Genomic DNA, 7300 nt, shown 5'->3' with positions numbered 1-7300 from the left:
TTTTACACTATTTTAATATTTAAGTAAATTGAGAAAAATAGTTAACAAAATTATTAGATATGGCAGCTTGCAGATTATTTTACCCATTGTAATTATTTTTATCTCCAGCAAGCAAATCGATTGTTTTCGTTTGGCATCCAAGCATGTATCTGTTGGTTCTTTGTTTGTCTGTTTGTTTGTATGTCTGTTTGTCTGTCCACCCAAAAAAAACTTGGATACAATTTAGATGTAATCACCATCTTTCACAGGCAGTCAGGTAAAACAGACTCAGCTCTTTTGGTTTAGCTGACTCAGTTTTTCCAGAAAGACATTCCCCTCTTTCAGGCCAGAACAACATTCAATTCCAACACAATGTCCTGTAGACAGTTAGAAGGGTTGACCTATGTGTGAAAAAATGCCAAACAAAAGTCCACCCAGCACATTTGTTTTTGCTGACTTTTCCAGAAAGATATTCCACTCTCCTAGACGTGATCAACTTTAAATATTGACACTTTATTTTACAAGCAGTTATGTAAGTTACCTCCTGAAACCTGCCAATAAAAGTTCATTCTTTTTTTGTTTTGCTGGCTAAGCAGCTTTCCCAGAAAGACACTGTACTCTCTCAGGCAAGAACAAGTTTTGCCAGGATCACAGTCATTTACAAGCTATCAGACAGATCAATCTATAGGTGAAAATGCCTGAAAAAAATAACAACCAAACCCAATAATAATAGTGATTTTAAGATGTTTTTCATGAGAACAAGAAAAAAATAAGTATTTATTTTTACAAAACAAGTTTTTTTTCAGTGTGTAGCTTATTCTCACTAGGGTTTGCGGTTCCCCCGCTGTGGGCAGGGGGACACCCTGAACTGGTTGCCGGCCAGTAGCAGGGCACACAAGGACAGACAATTCGCTCGCTCATTCACACCTAGGGACAATTTGGACTGGCCAATTAACCTAACATGTATGCTTTTGGAATGTGGGAGGAAACCGGAGTCCCTGAATGATACCCACGCAGGCACAGGGAGAACATACAAACTCCGCACAGGGAGGCCACGGAAGCGTGTGTTGAACCCTGGACCTTCGCATCGTGGGGCTGCGCACAAACTACACAGCTGCTCCTCCGCCTATTGTTCATACATGTTTAGTTTTCTTTCTTTGTCCCCCTTTTTCCCATAGATAAAGAATACCATTATACAGATGAATTTTCAGTTTAATTAATTAAAAATTCAAAAGAAAATTTAAATCCCATATTTTTATTTATTTATATCAACATTATGACCTGGGGCAGCACGGCAGATGAGTGGTCAGCGCGTCAGGGGCACAGTTATGAGGGTTCTTGGTCCGAATCTGGCAACCAGCCTTTCTGTGTGGAGTTTGCATTTTCTCCTCGTGCTTGCGTTGGTTTCCTCCAGGCACTCAGGGTTCCTACTACAAAAACATGCATGATAGGTTAATTGGCCGGTTTGGATAGTCCCTAGGTGTGAATGAGCGTGTGAGTGTCTCTATGTGCCCTGCAACTTGCTGGCAACCAGTTCAGGGTGTCCCCTGCCCACTGCGCGAAGATAGCTGGGATGGGCTCCAGCACCCCCGTGACCCTAGTGAGGATGAGGGGTTCAGATAATGGAAGGATGGAAGTTATAATCCGGCTAGGTGTTCTTTGCAGAAAAGAATATTTCACAGGGGCTAGGCCTCTTTTAAAAAAGAAAAAAACACGGTTGTGTCTCACCTGACCAATATTGTGCAAATGAGTCTTGAAGCTACATACACCTTCGAAGCATCTGAATTTGCTTGACGATTTGAGCACAAACCTGGTTTTATTCACAAAATAAGGGTAAGGATAATAAATTAAAAACTCCAGGGAGGGCTTTCAAATTTACATAATCTTCGCTATAGTCCTTTTTTTTATTAGTAACAAGGCATATCGAGTTCTATGATGTATTCCTTGCATGACTAATTATGAAGATATGAATTATCTCGCGTCCTTTGCAATTTAACAAATAAACCCCGAGAGATCTCATTTGATGCAAGAAATAGGCCATATTTCTTTGCGGGAGAACCATCGTGTGAGTTGGCTTCCGTTGGGGATTGGTGCAACCAAATCACTCCTGTAAAGAAGCCAAAATCAAAGGGCTTCACAACCACAACCTTGTTTACTCAGGAGATGCGGCAGTTCTTGTACGGCAGCTCTTGTACGGGAGCTCAGACACAAATCTGGCTTAGTATCAACTCCCCCATATGTCTATATATTTGTATTCATTTGAAATGGTATATAAATAATCAAGATGAGTTGCTGCAGTCGCGATTAAATTTTGACTTATCGTACAATGACTTTCATTTGTCTGCTTATAGCGATAATAAGACTCGAAAGTATATGGTATGCATGGATACTACAAACATATTTGATCAAAGGACACATACAGGTAAAGAGACTGATTTCAATTGGGAATTTTGCACAGGTTCCATGCACTGAAGTAAACAAGCAATTTTACCGTAATATCCGGACTATAGAGCGCACCTGATTATAAGCCGCACGCACTACATTTTACGGGCATTTTTAGTTTTTACACAAGCCGCGACTGTACATAAGCCACATGCGTCCACATTAAAACATGTAGTAAAGTCTAAAACTTATCCCAAATTTGTCTATATGATGGTAGGGGTTTTTTGGGGTTTTTAAGGGTTATTGATCTATCTTCGTTATTCATTATCCATTATCCGTTATCGGTCAGTTCATAATACGCTACAAAGCCTAGGAGCCGGGACACTTACTCTCAGCCAAAAGGCCAAGCTAAGGTCCTAGCCCTAAAGCCTTGCTGCGATCATTGCGAATGCACCGTTCCCGGAGGTACTGCAATACCGGGCCGATGCGTGGAGTGGACAGAGCAAGCTCATATTCCATCTCCGAAATGCAAAAATCAAAGATAGTGACTTCATAGAAAGTACACAAAAGGCCAAGCTAAGGACTTAAAAGGCCAAGCTAAGGACCTAGCATCAAAGCCTGGCTTTACAAAGCCTAGGATCATGGTATCTCCCCTGCCAGGTAAGTAACTACAAATATAGTATACAATCAAAACACCACATTCGGCAACAGAAACGTAAAATGATACCTGTAATTAGAATTTAATGCAGACTTTTAAAGTCCGGGTCCCGTTGAAAGTAATCCAATGAAAAAAATGTATATTTCCAAAGTTAAGGGTGGGAAAAATATATACCGGTATCCACTATTGTCCGCTGCAACAACAAACAGATTTAACTCAGCTTCACCCCACTTCCCGTCAGCCCGCGTTTGCTCCGCCCCTTCTTTTTGATTCGCTCGTAGAAAACATATCACGATAAGTCTCTAAAATAAATACATTACAAAAATATACAGTTGCAAATACATATTATACATGGTTACACATATATACAAAGAAAGACGGTACACCAAGAGAGTTTTCAAAGCTTTAATAATAATAATAATAATATAATTTTCATCCCAAACCGTGCGTGTGAAAGGTACCAACGCGCTACTAATAACACGCTCAGCGCATCATGCGTAATAGTTTAAAAAAGCCATACCGCAATTGTGAAATTCACAGTTAACCGTCCTCATCTTTCTCCTTATAACTGCCGCCATCAAGAGCGACTTCCTCATTATCGGAAAGAACCTTTGTCAGACTGACAATTCGCACGCAAACTAAGAGGATGCTGTCTACCTCGGCGCACTTATTCCACTGGTCTGAATCTTACCTTTTGTACTAAGGTGCCGCTAGTGGCAGTTAGAAAAATTACATAAATTGGCCGCTTCACTGAATAAGCCGCAGGGCTGAACATTTGGGAAAAAAGTAGTGGCTTATAGTCCGGAATTTACGGTAGTTATCTCGAGCAGTTATAATTTTGGCCACTGGTGATTAGAATTATCCAGTATTCCTTCGCTGTTTTGCGGTTCGACTTCTGTGTCCTGGGTGTATCACTGATTTTTTTTTTCTATTGATGTCTTCCATGTACAAGATGTATGGAATGGGTACAATATGTCACTTTAAAAGCGCCTTTACCTACAAACCAATCAGAGAACTCCCTCCTGTTTTGTGGGCGCTAATTGGAGCAACCAGAATAAACTGTTAGTAAGACTATGACAAATGAATAAGCTTTGTTGAGGAATGGCTTATTTCCTCATTGTGTTCGTTGATTCCGGATACCAAGAGGGCAGGTTTTCGAAATAGATGAGCGGTTCTTTGAAGGTTTTATTTACAATATATTCTGGGCTAAAATGAGCTAGCAAACAATGGCTATAGCAAAATTACTTGTGCAAAGATTGACATGTTTTATGTTTGCATAGACAATTTAGAATAGAATAGAATATACCTTTACTGTCATTGTTACAAAATGGGTTGAACATATTGTGACAACGAAATTGGGCGTGGCACTCCAGTGTCACATTTGACAGTGAGGATAAAAGAAAACAAAGAAGATAAAGGAACAAAGAAGATAAAGTTATAATATACACAATATAAAGGAACAAAGAAGATAAGGTTATAATTTACACAATATTTACACAAGAAATGTGGGCATGTAGGATGTTACATACAGTTTTGGGATCGTATCAGTGCAATAAAAAAATAGTCAACATTGTGCAAAAAATAGTCAACATTGTGCTAAGTGCACATAGGCATGAATACAATTTTACATCTGTATCAGGTAGTGTGTTTGCAAGAGTTTTAGTTTGTTGTGCGGTGTGTGTTAAGGGTGGTAATGGCTCTGGCGAAGGAACTGTCTCTGAGTCTGTTTGTTTTTGTTTTGTGTGACCTGTAGCACTTGCCGGAAGGCAGCAGGTCAAATAGGTGGTGGAAGGGGTGAGAAAAGTCCTTTTTGTGTCCCATATCATGTTCAATTCAACTTAAGGGATTCCAACCGAGTATTTGGATGAAGAAACAAAAGCTGAAGGGGGCAGTTCTGTTGAGGACTTTTGTTACAGAGAAAAAAAAAGAAATAAACAGAATATTCTGGGTTTGTATACAGGATATAGTCTTCCTTAAATAAGCATTGAGAAAATGGCTGACCACTGTTTTTATAGGAAAGGGGCGTGGAGTACAAGTACAAACTTCACAACAGACCTTTGTTAAAACTGGATCTATCTGGATTGTGCGGGGGTTGTGAGAAGATTATGGCAGACTTATCGGACCACCACTTAGAAAAATTGTATTGAATGTATAACCACAGAATGAATGGACACATTGAAACATCAAATGAATACAGAAACAAAATATTTTCATTTAAATATATAGATAAACATAACATCATTTATTACAACTAAATGAATAATGTGGTTATCAAAACAAGTATATGGTGATTAAAAAATAAAACTAATATAGCTGGAAAACTAATGCAATCATGACTTAAGTGACACATTTTGATCATCTCAAATATACCATAATTCTTAGAAGTCCATATGTCTTTCATTGTGTATTTCACTCAAAGAAGTAAGGCGATATCATGAAATAAAACACTGAAGTTATATAGTAATGACTAAATGAATAAAGTATATAATAATGACTAAATATGAGAAACAACTTATATCAATATTACAATATTACCTTAGACATGCTGTATGTGAGCAATCAGATCAAGGAGACAACCACGGGCGACATCATTACGCAAATTAACGTTGATTCTGTTTTAAACCTTTTTCCATTAAATATTGAATTATATAATTCATTTCACTCATCAAACAATTGCTTCTGCTTCCAATTTTTGCTCCATTCCTGTGGCCCTTGGGTTAACAAGTTGTGTTCGTACATAGATGCCAGAATCATGGACTTACACTATACATGGATAGATAGAACTGTGACATCCACTAAATATTGATGAGTATAAGTGCTCCATATTTGTTGTGGGGGCAGAAATTAAAATTCAAATGTCCAAGAGAACTCTACCAATACACAAAAGGCTTTTTTTGCAAGTTGGCCTGGAGAGGGATGGGCGCCACCAGGCTGTACTTGCCCAAGACACACCACAGGAAATTGTACTCCTTTAATCGTTGTGGTTAAGGGATCCGACGAACCAACCAACTAACCAAGGAGTTTGCATATATCATTCATCCCTGTACTGCAAGTCCAGAGTGCTTTTTGGCATAACGGATGAGGGAGTCTGCATATGCACAGTAAAGTACCCAAGTGAACAGTTCAATTGTGTTATCCTATAATATATAACTATAAATGGTTCCTACTTTGCAGAAATTTACTGAATATGCGTGTTCACAGAACATGTTAAGAACATAAATCGAGGGAATACTGCAATTCTTTCTACATTATTTACTATGGGATCTTAGAATATGGAATTTAACTGGCAAGTGTTCTGGAGTTGCTCGTTTTCAGTTTTTGTTTCACATGTGAATGAAAGAGAGGAAAGAAAAGATATCCATCTCTTCATTTTTTCAGCCATTGCACCTGACTTAGGGTGAGAAGCAGCTTACTACAGACATTTCAGCTGTCGATCACTGGATTGACACATTGAAACCCAGAGAAGAAAATTGTTCCTGACTCCTCAGTCCGTTAAGGCATTGGATTGCAGCCTAGGAGTCACCGTTTTCAGAACTGACCTGGCAAGGACAGTGGAAAAAAATCCTGATATTGAAACAGGTTGTTGAACAGATGTCAGTTCCATTCCTGAGCACTTCAGGTTGCCCTGAAGCAAGAAACCCAACCAACAAATTGCTTTGGGCTGGAATATTCTGCACTCTGGCATCTCTCTCCCGCGACTCCTAGCATTGAATTGGTTTTTGTACAACGCCACTATACTTTTTCGAGGATATACTTATCTGGGGAGCATCCCCCACACTATTGTTCACTCCAGTTTTGCCCCAGAATTCCAGCTTGCCTGACGCCCCTGAACCAGCAGGTCAGTTATTCTGGGCTTTTCTGAGCACGCAATGGGCAGCCCTGCAGCAGCTGCTCCGCCTGGCTGAGACCACTTCGGACAGACTGTGTTAATTTGCATTGACAAAGCTGTCAGACAAGAGGTTGCCTCCTACGTTGTGATGGATGCCAACCTGGGAGGATAGGGAAGAATGAGGCAAAGGAAGCAAAAGCTCAGGAAAAGAGCATACTAACACTATTGAATCAGATTTTGTTGTATAAACCATTGAAATATCAACATCAAAAAGTGGAATGATTTGTTATATTTCAAAATATGACATATTGAGGTAATAAGGTCAGGAGCCCTCTATCAAAGTCTTGTCTAATGGCAGATTCTTCACATAAACAAAATTTGGGCTGCAATGACCATAAGTGAAAATATGTGCCATCATTATCAAGATCTAACCAAGATATTATAAACCTGAT

General features: G+C 39.2%; 1 pseudogene; it reads right to left on the bottom strand.

Moving 5' to 3' along the window:
* Positions 1-2804: 2804 nt before the first annotated feature.
* On the bottom strand, positions 2805-2941 carry LOC148359995 (U2 spliceosomal RNA; annotated as a pseudogene).
* Between the last annotated feature and the right edge of the window lie 4359 nt (positions 2942-7300).

This window comes from Urocampus carinirostris, chromosome 9 (assembly GCF_059441175.1).
Source record: "Urocampus carinirostris isolate Australia breed hairy pipefish chromosome 9, RoL_Ucar_1.0, whole genome shotgun sequence".
Lineage (NCBI taxonomy): Eukaryota > Metazoa > Chordata > Actinopteri > Syngnathiformes > Syngnathidae > Urocampus > Urocampus carinirostris.
The sequence above is the reverse complement of the archived record's forward strand: the minus strand, read 5'-3'. Positions and strand labels throughout refer to the sequence as shown.